Source organism: Schistocerca cancellata, chromosome 4 (assembly GCF_023864275.1).
Source record: "Schistocerca cancellata isolate TAMUIC-IGC-003103 chromosome 4, iqSchCanc2.1, whole genome shotgun sequence".
Taxonomy (NCBI): domain Eukaryota; kingdom Metazoa; phylum Arthropoda; class Insecta; order Orthoptera; family Acrididae; genus Schistocerca; species Schistocerca cancellata.
The window spans coordinates 516,742,546-516,758,864 of NC_064629.1; the positions used below are offsets into that span (position 1 = coordinate 516,742,546).

The 16,319-nt window shown below is 37.6% G+C and overlaps 1 protein-coding gene across 3 annotated transcripts in view; it reads right to left on the bottom strand.

The window, feature by feature from the left end:
• LOC126184525 (uncharacterized) overlaps nt 1-6,570 on the bottom strand; it is a 922,262-nt gene extending 915,692 nt beyond the window's left edge. Inside the window, exon 1 of one of the 3 annotated variants that reach the window (XM_049926925.1) lies at nt 6,438-6,570. The gene's annotated coding sequence lies outside the window, so the exon portion shown is untranslated. The remainder of the gene's footprint in view (nt 1-6,437) is intronic. The other 2 variants (XM_049926927.1, XM_049926928.1) reach the window with 2 other exon arrangements.
• Between the last annotated feature and the right edge of the window lie 9,749 nt (nt 6,571-16,319).

Below are 16,319 nucleotides of genomic sequence, written 5' to 3' on the forward strand. Positions count from 1 at the left end.
ACTTTTATATGCCGATTTATTTATTTATTTATTTATTTATTTTTTGTATAACACGGAACGTGCCTAACGCGGAAACGGAAAGCGAATCTTAGAACATACTTAGTAATTCATTGCATAATGCGGAAAAGAGCCTCAGTTCATTAGTTATTCACGACTCTACAATGACGTTACTTTTAAAACCTCTGTTCAGCGGCGCAAAAACCAAGAAAAGAGGTCCAGCGCAGCGCGGCGCTGCTGGTGTGGACCCAAAAACCGCGCCGCTCTGTGCAACGACGATTAAGTTATGCTCAGTGTCGGTACAGTACATCAAAGGAAACGGTTCGTTCGTCAGCGCTCTGTTTGTCGGCTTTCTCGTTTTCCTCATTATTGACGTATGCCGACGCATACAGTAACACTGCTGCGCATCTGCCAAGATTCTGCTCTAATGTGCGCAGTGAAAGAGGTGGGTATTGTTGCGTTAAACAATGGTTTTACCCGGAAGGGTCATTATTTTCTACCAGTTTCAGTTGACTAGTAGCACTTTATGAGATACAGTAACACGACGTCGAACAAACGGTATGTGTCGTTAACACTTAACGAAAAGATTAATGTAATCGAGGCGAGTGAGAAAGACAAACTCTCTGCGCGCAAAATAATGTTGCGTTTCAAATGCGGTAAAACAGAAATTAATGAGACTTTAAGAAACAAGGATACGATTCGGGACGAACGGATGAAAGGGAACGGGCAGATTAAAAGAAAGCCGAAGAAGACTGGAAATGAATAAACTAACGAAAAAGTGTGGGAATGATTCCATGTGCGCGGGCACGAAACTACTTCTAAAAGTCGCTAAAGAGGTTGGAATTACGGAGTTGAAGGCATCCACAGGATGGCTGGACAGTTTCAAAGCTAGGCACAACATCGTGTGGAATGAAGTGTGTGGGGAAGCTAAGGATGTGCAGGAAAGCGTAGCAACAGAATGGAAGACAATACTGTCCAACTCAGTGGTGAATTATGGTCCGAAAGATGTGCTCAATGCCGATGAAACGGGACTGTTTTATTGCGTGCTGCCTTAAAAATCGCTAGCAATTAGAAGTGAAAAGTGCACCGGCGGAGAAACGTCCAAGGAAGGACTCACTGTACTGCTGCGTGAAAACATATTAGGTGCAATGGAGAAGCCACTGGTGATTGGAATGGCGGCAAAACCACACTGTTTCAAAAACATAGACGTCAGTAAGCTTCCAGTCACATGGCGAAGCAATAAAAAGGCGTGGATGGTGAGTGGTCTTATGAAAGAATGCCTCGGCTCTTTCAATGCAAAAATGGAAAAAGGAAATCGTAAGTTCTCCTTTTCCTAGACAATGCAACCTGCCACCCGAAAGTAAAGTTATTAAACGTGAAATTGGCTTGGTTCCCTCCAGGTTCAACCAGCCTCACACAACCTATGGACCACGGGGTTAGGCGATTACTGATGCAATCTCTTATTCTTAGTGTTGAGGAAGCCGAAAGTGCGTTTGCTCTTGCACGGTCAGTTTCTGTCCTGGAGGCAGTAAAATGAATTGGCTTGGCAGTAAAGGAAATAAAACCCAAGATTGTCACCAAGAGCGTCAATAATTCGGGGTTTGAGGTTTAAGAAAAATTCATGAAAATGCGAAACCGGAGTCACACAGGGGGGGGCGGGCTCTCCCCTTTGCTCTGTAACTGTGTACCGGTACTTGATAATGATCAGCAATGGCGATGAGAAATGAAATGAGTGGAAGAAATACGACTGGAGTACAAGAAAAAAGGAATTCGGGAAGACGGTCTGACATTCGCAGACGATGTCGACATATTGTCTGAATTATTAGAAGAGACAGTTAATCAAATCACGCAACTACAAAGTCAAGCCGCTAAGGCAGGCCTACATATCTCTATCGAGAAGACACGATACATACAAACCTTAAGTAAACTCTTAGATAGATGACAATAGGAGGGGAAATTCCGAAGGCAGACGAGGGCCGGCCTCGGCTGGAGCGGACCCATGTGCAAAACTTGCGCGCGAGCATCCCCCGCATCCCTCTTAACACAGGTGATATTCGTCATTTTCAAACAAATTCAAAGTTTCGTCACTGACAAGCTACCAATATCTCAGGAGACTGTTGTAACAGCAGACCTACTGTTGTGAAAGGAAAATAATTAATCAGAGAAGGACTCTGAACAGGCTTGGTAATTACTAAAATGTTAATAATTAAAAGTAATTAGCTATGGGAATTCTTCCAATTTAATGAAATTCAAAATTCATTAAGGTTCTCAAGTTTTGTTCAGGATACACACTTAAATGTTTTCATCACTTGACTGTGTTCTACCTTTACTCCAAATTAAATGAGTTTTATGTTATAAACGCTAAGGGTTTTCTGCTTTACACATTTTACACGAACCATCTTTTCCTTGCTTTCTGACAAGCAAGTCCATCAATAATATATTCAGAATTCAATTTTGAAACCACGTCGTGTACCACTGACAGCATGGCAAGAGAAGACAGGCATTCTTGTGAGATGCTGCTTCTGAAATAATTCTTCATAAGCTTTAAACGTGAACAGCTAGTTTTAGCGGAGGCGACAGTCGCTGGCACAGTTAACAAAAGCTCTAGGCAATATAAATGTTGGGCAATGGGTTTCCAATGTCATTCAAGTATTTCAGTATTAACATAAGAGTTGTTTTCAGACTTTTTAACACTGTGTCAACGACAGGGTAGAAAAAATCGATCTTGTATTTCTCCTAAGAAAGTTGAGCTCTGCAAACCATGTCGTCACCTTCATAATCAAATTGCTTTGCCTTCTTGTCAATCCTCTTTTCTCCAAATTTTGGTTCAGTCTGTAAACTTCCAGCTATCTCTTTCGCTGATCTGCATTAACAAAACCTTATTCGCGGAATTTCTCAACAAATTTCACAAGACTTTCGAGGGATTTAGTTGCTACTTTCACGTCCATGTTTTCCTTTTTCTTGCTGCGTTAACGGCAAAGAGATCATACCATATCACAAAGTCTACAATTAATTCGAAGCTTTCTTCGTTCACAGCAAGAGAGTGTGCTTCGCTCTTCGTTTTCGATTCAGTAGTGCTGTTGCTCACCTCAAAAAGGGCGTCTCTGATTTGTCTTGTCTGGCAGCTTACAGCTTTGACACTCCCCATCGAGTATCTGAAAGCTCCTTCATTGTTAAAGTTGGTAGGTACCCTGTTCAATAAGATTTCCCATCTCTGAGTCGATGCTCTGAAAACAATGTATATTCTTTGAATTACACAAAAAAAAATTAGTACTTTTGCTGTAAATTTTGTCGCATCTGATAACCAAGGTTAAGACTGTGGCTGGCACATGGCATATAAAATGCTCTTGGATTGCACTTTAGGGTTCTGTCTTGAACATGACTTCGATAACCTTTCGTATTTGCTTCATTATCGTAATTTTGGCATCTGCAATCATGTATATAGAGTCCTAGTTGATGTAGTCTCGACAAAAGTATTTGTCAAACTTTCTACGTTTTGAAAGTCGAGGAAATGCTCTTCTACAGTCACTGCGTTTTCTCATAAATTTACCAACCCAACAACCAATATAATTTGTTCACTGTTATCAGGAGTACACTCAAGCATGACAACAAAATATTTACTTTCTTTTACAAAATAAACAATGCCGTTTTTTACTTTGTTGACAAGCAAATTTGTGTGTTCATTTTGAATGTTTTTCCCAAGATAATGGTCATGAATTTTTTGGGCTTTTACCTAACTTAAATGTTCCTGCAAAACAGGGTCAAATTCTGCTGTTATTTCGATCAAACCAAGAAATTTACTATTACTTTCTTGACAGAGATTGTCGCTGGTTCCCCTTACGGCCACATTATGTTGAGCTAGGTAGCTGACGGTGAGTATAATTCTTTTTTTGAACCTGACGTCAATGTTCCTTCTCTTTTTCCAGTTGACAGCTTGTTTGAAGGAGATCCATAAATTTACAACAAAAACAAAAAAACAAACTTTGTCGGTAGATTTCGAATATACAAGCCATTTACGATGTCTTTTTCTCCATTTGGTAAAGTTCTTACGTAAAAATGAGTTGAAAATTTTCTTCTGATTTCACTTAAGGGATACTAAAAATTTAAAATTTTAGTAGGGCCTTTCTGTACAATTTAGTTTATCATGGATGATGTTAACATATTAGGCCAGATGCATGGGTCTGAATTTGTATATACTTCACAACTGCTGCTACTAGGCCTACCTGAATGTGGGATAGCAGGCAGTCCGCATTCCAGTGCTTCACGTTCACTTGTATCTAAAGCACCACATGATGACTGGTGCTGTTGGTGCCATCGTCCTATAAGCACACTTTAGTCTCACTATCTGGAGTTTCTGCTCGAAGAAATTTTTCGAAAGCGCCTTCTCGTGAGTTCAAAAATTTTTCATGTTGTATCTTTTTCTTGAACTTTTGAGCACCTGAATCGTATTTTCTAAATATGTCCCTGTCACGACATGGCACTTTGAACTTCAACGGACAGGCAAATACACTGTATCTTCACACAGTGTGCACACACCAGACGTGAAACAGTGTGAACTGGGGAAGCACCGTACGTTTAAACTGACCACAATGAACAAATCATTCTGTGGGAAACACCTGCTGACGGAAGAATGTAATGCCCGATTGTTAGCCACAACAGTGAGTAGAAGGGGGCGGAGAGGCGCCGAGAAACAATGAATCGCGTACCTTTTAATTTAGACATGTTTTAGTCATATGTTGACAACAGATATTACTATAAAGCATCTGTAACATAGCCTCTGGTTCCTCCACTCCGATGGACGCGTAATTTTCTGAGACGTACTCCAGTGGCCAAAGTCGTATCACAGTGGGTATATAATTGAATTACATACATTACATTAAAAGTGGTTTCAGAAACATTTTTTCAATTTATCAGTAATAAAAAATTACAGAAGACAGTTTTCAAATTACCTTCTAATTTTTTGCGCGGTATCCTGTGGGGTTGCACCGTTTGCACATGCCTAAGGCAGGCACTAGGAGAGATATACCTGTCGGAATGGACAGAACCTGGTCTGACAGAAAAAGAAGCATTGGGAACACGAATAACCAAAAAAAAAATTCAATATGCAAACTATGATCGTCTACAATAGGAAGAATATTTCGATCAACGCAAAACTGAGACATTGCCCGACAGTGGTCCGCCCTGACGCTTCTTTATATTCAGCACGAATTCTGAACCTTGTAAGGACTGGGGTACTTATGAGACTGTAACTTATGGAGCGACGGATTTTCAGGAGGATATTGGGGTCTCGAGAACAGGAGACGGTCAATACAGAAGGCGAGCGAACCAAGTGTGCATCCAGATAGAGAGAATCTCGGATGCCATCAGGAAAACAAGAGGGATCACGTTTTTCGGGCACAATCTTAGAATGGGGCTGGCGTTGGGGTTGACACCTCAAATAACAGTTTCTTACGAACACAAGAAGCAAAGTACAATGGATCCACGAGGTAAAAAGGGATCTGGAACAAATGGGAATACAGGAAACAGATTTACAACAAGGTGATTTTCAAATAAAAAATTCAAGTTGTCACAAGTTTCCACGACAGAATCAGACCCAAGACAAAATCATCATGGGCAGAAGGACGAATTAGGTTGCAAAATTTAAGAATCAAAGAATACTGGATAAGGATAAAGACTAGAAGGAACGACGCCGACACGAATTAATGTGGCTTTAAGTTGGCGATGAGGATGAGGTGGTCATTTGGAATGTTTTGGGGTAACTCAAATTAGAAATTCAGGTACTCAAAAAGGTGATTTATGCTCAGCCACGTTCATCTTGTAGCCATCTGTTTAAGGATTAAAACATTTTGACTACTGTTTCCGCGTATATTTATTTTCTTATGAAATCTGTCGTAGATAACCCACTACCATTCAGAAGGGACAATGTTGTGCATAATTGCAGTACCAGAAAAAAAACACGACATTAATTATTTCTCATTAAGGTTGTCTTTAGCACAGAAATACTGCCACTAAAATTTTTGATCACTTACTCTAGGGTAAGTTAAATGTGAAAAATAAAAATTTAAATTGTCAGCATGTAGCCCTATTTACATATGAATGTTTAATGTGAATGGAAAAATGACTCGTTCCAGATCATTACGATTAATCGAAAATGCATCTAACGTGAAACTAACAAAAATTTGAACTGGACCAACTGAAACCAGCAATTAACATGTCTAACTTTTTTTTTTAATTTTATAGTCCGTTACACGAAATGTCAACGTAAAGAAAATATCAGACAATGAAAGGTTATTGTTTCGAAATAGTGTGTCAGTCCATGTATGGCATAAATGAAGAAAACTTTCAAGCCGGCTAACAACACTTCAAGAATCTCGGCTTCAGCAGAACCCTAGAATGTCTTTTCTTCAATTTTAAACACAACAGTAACAGGAAATACTTACCCACACAAATGTAAGGAGTGTGTCACCAGCAACTGCCCATCGGCTTTAACAACAGGCGACCAAAAGCTTGGCATTCCGCGTACAAACGCTCTTAAGCCATCCTTTCACGTAAACTGCAATTTCCAAACTGCTGACTGCTGCGGCTTCTATTATTTGATAGTGTTGCCAACATAACTTGCTTACATTCAAAATCACAATATGACATATACCATTAGAGAACAATATATCCGTACAGTTGTTCCTATTTGAATTCATTAATCATCGAAAAGTAGCCTGTTATTCAGAACTAAAAAAAATTCAATTCGTACTTGTTAACATTACAGGCACAACATTTAGTCTTCGCGTGTTGGCCACACTGTGTCGAAGGTAGTCAGTCTGCAGGGCCGCCTGTTCCGTGGTCTTACCGTCTGTCCCGACATAACACTGCCACGCCAAGTCACTCAGGAAGTCGTACGTGTGCGAAGAGAATTTATTAATGTGAACGATTTATTTAGATATAGCTTTTCAAAAGCGCTCATCGCGATAATACGTCCGGTATATTTCAGCAGGTTCATTAGTTAGTAGCGTTTGACGCAGAACAGTAACTAAACTTGAAATTCAGTTTATTTAGTTGGAACAGTGGTGATACACATGTGCCGCACGTCCTACGATTTTTTTTGTCCTGTTTTTTGCCTACCATTAATACAATTTTAGAGAAACTGTCAACAACACATCTACTTCACAGCAATGCATCAATTAGTGTGGGGGGGGGGGGCGAACACTGCCATAAAACAAAATAATAATAACAAATGCAAGACCGCAAAAAATTTGTGGTAATTTTTGAAAAGATCAGTAAAGATAGTGGTACATTGATACTACAACAAACGTATGTTGTTTGAATGAGACGAAATATGGCTCTATATGCATTAACACTTTGTTTGACGCATGCCCTAGCGTTTTACTAGCAAACGAAAACGAAATGTGTTTCCTTTCATGTTTGAGAACTGTGCGGTACAGCACAATTTGTTCAGCTGGTTTCAAAAGTTGATATTCTTATTGACAGGACGTGAAATTCGGCTTATGTTAAATGCGAACCTTTTGTTCTGGGTTAACAAAATAAGTCATGAACTACTCTGGGAGAACAATTGTGTATTATTCTCTTGTACGTATTTGATACTGGACTCTATCCCCAACCCTTGTACTTTACTTATCAGATTTGATAAGATGTAGTGCAACAGATTTAAGTGGCACGATATTTTATTATAGAAACAGGTTTGTAATAGCCTTTACAATATAAAGACCAGATTCCTTGATTAAAGTATGTAAAATTCTAACTCTGAAAAGGTGAAATCACTCTCGCTGCCAGCAAATTTCTGTCATTCCTCCTTAAAATTCACAAAAATGTAAGTATTTAGGGATATCTCTTACCTACTGATTGAAGGAAGAAACACCAATGGCACTATCACTAATTTTGATGACCTCAGTACAGTTGCTCATACCTGTGTTTATTCATCCTCACACTAGTGTGCGATCCATCTCAACAATTCAGCTATTATTATGATCGTTGAGTTAAAGTACTTGTGCATGTTATGAGATAATGTTTGTGTATTTAAGAAAGAAGTGGCTTTGGAAGTACATGGTAGTGTGAGGAACTTGCAATTGAAACTTTTATGGCAGCTAAAAGCAGCTCACATGCAAACTTGGAATTTCCAAAACAGGTTAGTGCAGCATTAAGTGCTACAGCAACAAATCCAAAAAGAAATTTGTTTTAAAATAAAAGGAAGCCTGGTAATTGAAGCATTTTATTTTTAGAGAGCTGCCAGGAACAGCATATGGCATTTTAAATATTCACAAACCGATCAAGAGTAGACAAAGCTACAAGTTGGTAAGCTACAGATATTAGCAAAAGTACACATATAATAGAACTATAATGGGCAAAGAAAGAAAAAGCAAATTCTTCAATATCATAAATAATTAATAAAAGTAATAAAACAAAGAACTTGGAAAGCAAGTCAATGGGATGTGTGTTTCCTAAGTGAGGCAGTTAATGATCAAGAACAGGTTTCAGTTACATTAACAGTACTTGGAAGTTTAATGCTGTGAATCAAGGAGAATGCTGCAACCACACTGCACAGCTTGAGCTTTAGTATGCAATGGAAATTGAAGTCTCTATGATAAGAGACAGATTAAAAAAAGTTGAAAATAATGTAAAAGATTGAAGGGGAAATAAGATAATAACTGACACAGACAATTACGTTAACAAAGAAAAATAAGTTTTCATTACTTTCAGTCATCACTGTGGTTCAGAGTAATTACTGTGTCAGAGGTTTGTGGAGAAATAAGAAGACAAAGCTCAGCAGCATGTAGTTTCTTTGCAGGAGTTGGTGAGACATCATCATGGAATATACTTTCTTGCAAAGAAGAATTAAGTGATAACAATTATTCAAGACAATAGCAACTACTTGATGACACAGTGGAAAGAGAAGAGCAGGTGAGATAGTCAATGCACTTCCAACCAGTTACAGAAAGCTGAAAGACTATGAAGTGTGCAAACAATACTGAGGTACAGCTGGAAACAACATCATTCTGTACAAAAGTGTCTTTTTAACGTGTGATGTACATTATGTTCCAGTACTGATACACAATATGTCACCAATGCACAATGTGTCTGAATTAGACATTTTGTGGAGCAATGTAGGTGTGAAGAGAGAGAATATGATGAGAAAAAAGATAATCTAAGACTGTTGAATTCTTTGGAGATGATGTAAAAAAAAAAAATAATGGAAAAAATGTATAAATTAGGACATTTTTTATATGGAAATGAAATAGTCCCAAAGATGAGGGTAATGAGAGATGCATGTTTTAATGAACTATGCCAGTTTCTTGTAAACGGACATGGTCGCATTCTAGGAACGCTTCCGCATTCTTATTATTATTAACCTAATTTCTAAAACACCCCTTTCTCTTAATAGGCAGCTTATTATAGTTTAAAGTCCTTACACTAAATACCCCTATTATTAGGATGTTGTTCTGTTTTTTCCTCTGTTTCAGAATGAAAGCATTTTCAGGTCACATCATGCTCATGAAAAGTCAGTCATGACTCTCTTAATAACAAACTGCTGTCCATACACACCATGGAATGATCCATCATTAGTACCTAAAAATACATATTTCATAAATGTATAAAGAAGCAAAACAATAAAATATTTATTAACTCATAATCCTGTATGTCACTATTTCTGGAAGAGGCTACTAGTTGTATTAATACTATATGATACAATCTACATATATAATTTTCAAATCATCTTTCAGTTTATGAAGGACGGCACTACTGGTACCATTATGATTTATCACCTTTCCAGTTCCTATGGCAAGTAGTGGGCAGGAAAAATGACTGCTGCTAGGCACCCATATAAGCTCAAAATTCTTCAGTTTTTCTCGTGATGGCTATTTTGCATGTGTGAGGAAGTAATTTGTTTCTTGACACATCTTGGAAAGCATGTTTTTGGAATTAATCCTATCTCTCTAACTAATCATATCAGCCAACAGTCCCAGACTGGTGAGCAATAACTCTCTGGAATCAGGGGGTTTGTCACCTATTTCTTTCTTTCAAGGGTTAATCAAATTTCCTTAAAATTAATCAGCCATGCATCTGGTTCTCCTAGAAATAGTTTTCAATCTGAGTTCCTCCAAGTCACTTCCACATTTTTTGTGTTTGTTACTGTTTACAATGTTTAGTCCTCAACCATGTAGTCGAATAACAACAGGTCTTTACACCTATTTATGTATAACATGCTATATTTATTTACATAAAGAGGTCAACTGCTAGTCCTTGCAGTAACTGTTAATCACTGCAAGCCTTCCTGCATTTTGCTAGTTTTCTTGTGTTGTGAGCTTCCTATATACAACAGCATTATCCATTAACAACCTCACAGAGCTTTGAACATTATCCACCAAAGTACAACCAGCAATGTCCCTACAACACTGCTCTGGAGTACTCTCAAAATTGCCTCTACATCACATGATTTAACCTTATCAAGGACTTGTTAAAAGTTATATCTGGCAGGAAGCCCTGAATCCAGCCATAAAAAATCAAAGTGAATTGTGTGTGTGTGTGTGTGTGTGTGTGTGTGTGTGTGTGTCGTCGTCTTTCCTTTTAGCTCTAATTAAAGTTTTATAACAATAGTAGCAAAATAATTGCAGGAGGTAAAATTATTATTGTCGTTCAAATAATAGCACCTGCAGACTGAGAGACAGACAAACAGAATCATTAATTTGTGATTTAAACTTGTCTCCCACTGTATTAAAAGAAGTTTAGATTGTTAAAATTAGACTGGCTCTGAAATATTTCCAGACACTACATATTATGATAAAGCAAAAGTAGTGGCATTTGTGATCTTGGACATAGGGTAACTGTAGAACTTGCTCATAGGAAGTTATACACATTTAGGTATGCAAGTGATGAATCCACAACAAACATTTAGCAACAGTCAACAGCAGCAACAATCAAAATAGGTTTATACTGAAAACACTTTGGATGAAAAATTTATCTTTATTTTGAGACTTGTTTTTTTTTTTCAGTTCTTTGAAGCCAGGACAAAGTCAGACCATACAAAGTCAATTGAGTATTACTCTTGCTGTGTAGCCATCAACAAATGTTCTGATGGGACGAGTATATGTTCAGTGACACCAAGCCACACAAAGTGAGACAAACATCTATTAGATAATCTTGTTCTTGTACCTTATATCTTAGTAGCATTTACACTCAGTGCTCTCATGTATTGTAATTATTCCTATGTCAGTCTTTGTCTGTAATTTTTGCCCTCTATGGGAATTATTTCCTGATGTCTTAGCATCAATCCTATCCTCACATCCCACCCTTAATTAGCATTCCAAGTGGTTCTTTCTCCACCTGTTCTGCAGAGAACCACCTTATTTCTTTTCAGTCCACTTAATGTTTCAGCCCCTTTCTGTAACACTAAATCTCAAACACTTATATTCTCTTTTCTGGCTTTTCCACAGCCCCTAATTCACTTCCATGCAATACCGTGCTCCAGAAGTTTATTCTCAGAAATTTGCCAAATTATAAAGCTTATGTCTGACCTGATAGATTTCTTTTTACATGCAATACTGTCTCTGCCCGAGCTAGTCTCTTTCTTGTATCATGCTTGCTTTGTCTTACATGTATTATTTTGCTTCCAAGGTAGCAGAATTGCATCACTTTGTCTACTACATCATCACCAGTTTGATGTTAAGTTTGTCACTAATCTCATTTCTGCTGCTCCTCAGTACTTTTGGCTTACTATAAATTCATATCCTGAGCCTTGCAGTGTGTTCATTCTGTTTAATAGGTTCTGTAATTCTGACTCACTTCACTAAGGACAGAACTGTCATCAGCATATCTTATCATCAATGTTGTTGCACCATGAATTTTAAGCCTATTTATGAACCTTTCATTTATTTCTTTCATTGCTTCTTTGATTTAAGGATAACTAGGAGAGGACAAATACTGTATGCTTGCCTTACTCCTCTACTGTAATGCAAGTGCTCCTCCCTTGGTCTTCAACTATGATTGTTCCCTCTTAATTTTTGTACACACTGTGCATTGCTCATCTTTCTATAAAGCATGTACTTGTTTCTGTGAAGATTTCAAACAGCTTGCACCAATTCCCATTGTTAAGTGCCTTTTAAAAATAAAAAAAATCCTATTAAAGTGCCTCCCTTGAATTATGGGAGGTAATATGTTACCTGCCTAGGATCACTTATAACAGAATATATGAACACCCCACACAAAAGTGTGTGGTGATTGCTCCACAACTTTAAAGGATCTTCTACAAAGATTTTACACACAAATAGCAGTTTAGATTATGAAGAAATGCAGGAACACGTGAGGCAGCACTGACCCTATGACTTCTCTTTGATGATAGGTTAAATAAGGGCAAGCCCACATTTAGAAGAAGTTTTTGACAATGTTGGCTGGAATAAATTGTTTGAAATTCTGAGGGTAGGAAGGGTAAAATACAGGGGGTAACAGCAGTTCTGAGAGTCAAGGGGCATGAAAGGGATGGAGGGTTAAGAAGGGAGTAAGGCAGGGTTGCAGCCTATCCCCAATGTTATTCGATCTGAACACTGAACAGCAAGTAAAGAAAGTGTAGGAAAAAATTTTGAGAAAGAAAGTTCAGGGACAAGCAATAAAAACTTTAAAGTTTGCCGATGACAATGCAATTCTCTCAAAGGCAGAAAGGAACTGGAAGAGAAGCTGAATGGAATGAACAATGTATTGGAAAGAGGATATAAGATGATCATCAACAAAAAGAAAACAACGGTACTGGAATGCAGTCAAATTAAATCAGGTGATGCTGAGAGAATTAGGTTAGGAAACTAGACACTTAAAGTAGTAAATGAGTTCCATTTTGGCTGCAAAATGACTTATGACGGGCGAAGTAGAGAGGATATAAAATACAGACTGGCAATGGCAACAAAAGCTTTTCCGAAAAAGAGAATTTGTTAACACTCAATATAGAATTAAGCATTAGGAAGTCTTTTCTGACAGTATTTGTCAAGAGTGCACCAGTTGTTTGGAAGTGAAACGTGGAAGACAAACAGTTCAGACAAGAAGAAAACAGAAGCTTTTGAAATGTGGTACTACAGAAGAATCCTGAAAATCAGATGAGTAGATCATGTAACTAATGAAGAGATACTGATTGGAACTGAGGAGAAAAGAAATTTGTGTGCACAACTTGACTAAAATAAGGGATCAGTTGATAGGACACCTTTTGAGACATCATCAGTGGTGTCACCAGTTTAGTGCCGGACAGAAGCGTGGAGGTAAAACAAGAGATGCATATAGTTATCAGGTTCACAAATATGTAGATTGCAGTAGTTATTTGGAGAAGAAGAGGCTTGCACAGAATAGAGTAGCATGGGAAACTGCATCAAACCAGTTTCGAACTGAGTAGCACAACAAACAACACAGTGCAATAGTTAACACACTTGATTGGAATTCTGGAGAATGACAATTCAGATCTCTGGCTGTTCATCCAGGTTTAGGTTTTCTTATGGCAAATTCTGGGATAATTTGTATGAAAAGTATGTGGCTTCCCCAGTCAAAGATTAAAAAGTTTTGGTTGTATATTGGTGTGTCTATGATCATGTGTCATTGACACACAGGTCCAATGAAACAAAAATAAATATACTAACCGCTGTAAAACTGCATCACAAAAAAGTGTAATATAACTGAAATGAACCTCCTATTACATATGGAACAAACTAACAATACATTAAATGTTATGGCATGAAACTAAAGAAACTTGATATGTTCCTGAGGATTCTCCCATCATGTAGTTTGTATGCATGTCTAGAAAGCGTCAACAATGGTTGCTGGAGGATTGTAATGACCAAGCTGCCAACCATGTCCCAGATATGTTTGATGGGTGACATGCCACACAAACATGCAGGCAGGGTAAGCAGTGCCCCCCCCCCCCCCCTCTAATTTTTTTTTAAAGGTTTGTCCTGTATACATATGGTCCACGAGTTTCCTGAATGTGGTCAAGTAAGGTAAGCTCTAAAATCTGCTTGATGAGGCAATTTCTATTTATATTGCACTCAATATGTTGAAGTCAAGATCACTTGTATGCAATGGTGCACCAAATAATTACATTATAAAATAATGAGACATAGTTGCTGGCAGTATGTACATTCAGGAGATGAAATTTCAGTACTGCCATTAGGCCCATATAAAAATACACAACAACATCCTAGCTTTCGAAACTAATAGTTCCTTCCAATATGGGAGACAGCGATAGGCTGGTGTTGGCTGCTTTTTTAATTTCTCCCCCTCCGCCCCTCTGCACTCCCCTCCCCTCCTCACTACTCTGGTGAAGAAGGAACTATTCATTCTGGAAAAGAGGATAGTGCCAGATATTTTCATGTGTTCCTATTGACAGTACTGAAATTTCACCTCCTGAAGGTAAGTGCTCACCAGCAATTCTGTTCTGTAACTTCATAGTTTTCTCAAGTGAATTAGCCTTTAGGTACAGTTACATTGCAGTAAAAGATATGAAAACAGGTACCTTCCCCTCAAATGTGTGTAAGTGGATGTTTATACAGAACAGCACTATATTCAAATTTCAGTTAGGAGCGGGACCCCTGCCGATTCGTTGCATGGAACTGTGAGAACCTGGGAGTAATGTGAAGAGTATGCACCCTTTACTCAAACCCCAAGGATTACACATACAGCAATGTGGGAATAAAATGTACAAACTATGTTAAATGATGGTTAGCTGGAGGTAACAGTGCATAAGATTCCTAACTACAAACAACAACTACTTAGATGATACAAAAGAATATGAGCAAGGACAAGTGAACATGTTGATGATACAGTCACAGGCACTTGTCTTTTGTGCCCATACTAAAATACTTAAGAGACTGAGTATTGTTATAAGTGAAAAAAAGGAACACTCACTATTAAACTACGTATTGCAAAACATACATCATAAACATGTTCAGCCTGCCTACAGGGTGAAGATCCACAAATATGGAGACTACACTGTACACACAGATTGGTGGTTGTAAGTTCATTATCTCTCTCTGATGAAAAAAGAATGCCGCTGTCTGATTGTTACTTGTGCCAATCATATAAGTATGTCCAGGTTCTACAATATACACATGAGCTAGTTGATTCATTTTAATTTTTTCTCTTGTAGTGTCATAGTTTTACTGTATCTGACCAGTACAACAGCTCAGTGGGACATGGAATACATTTCTGTTACACAGTTGCCAAAATGCTAATTTCAGATTTTCTGTTGCATCCATTAATATCATGCATCTTAAACTTTCATGTGCATGGATGAAGTTGACAAAGCACCGTGTCAGCTTAATTTGTCTCTAAAGAACTATAATGTGACTCATTTGTACATTTATCATTTCCTGAATAAGAACTGATCAACACACATAAATTTTTTCTTCTGCAAATACGGTAAAATATTTCACATAATGGGAGCTGAGGAAAAGACTGCTACATATGAGTGAATTGTCAGACTACGTTTTCACAGATGTAATAATAGAACACAAATTAATCAAAAGATTAAGGTTTTGTTGGAAAACATGTAATGTTCCCATTTCAACTGCTTGATTTGTTTCTCCAACATTTGTTTTCTATTAAACAAAATGTTGATGGAAACAGAAAAGAATTTTTTTCTTCACTTATGATGCCCTTTGACACTAATAAGAAAATTATCTCAGAGCTTTTACAACAGTTTAATACTTATATACACATAGAATGACATGAAAATACAAAAACTTCTAACACACAGAAAAATAACAATATATTATACATATTGTACAGTAAAATTTACAGAGTATGACACAGTAAACTGGCAAATCTAAATGCACACAAAGTAGCAACATTCACAAATTTCACAAATTTTGCAAAATTTATAACCTCAGTTATTTTGTACTTTGTGCCTAAAGATTAACAGGGACAATATCAGAGTTATACAGCTTACATTACTCATATAAAGATACAGCCTCTCTTTCATATATGTTTTATATAAAAGCACAATACACGATTTACATGCTCCAGTCAACATCTCAGATGGTCAGTCCTGCAGGTGAATGCTCTTTATGAGCTTTCACCAACACACATTAAAGGTATGAAGCAATTCTGGATGTGTAAAATGGTAGAACTGTATAACCAGTTCTCATCATTTTTCCAGGTTTATTTACAAATACCTATTACAGTTTCCCTGAAAACACAACTAACAATTTTGGGTATGAGTCTGATTGTTTAACTGACAACAAAATTGGAAAGAGAATGTTTGTAATGGAAACTCAGAGACAGCAACTTTACTACAAATAATTTCTTGGAACTGGGATCCACAGCCTGCATAAAATTATGAAGTG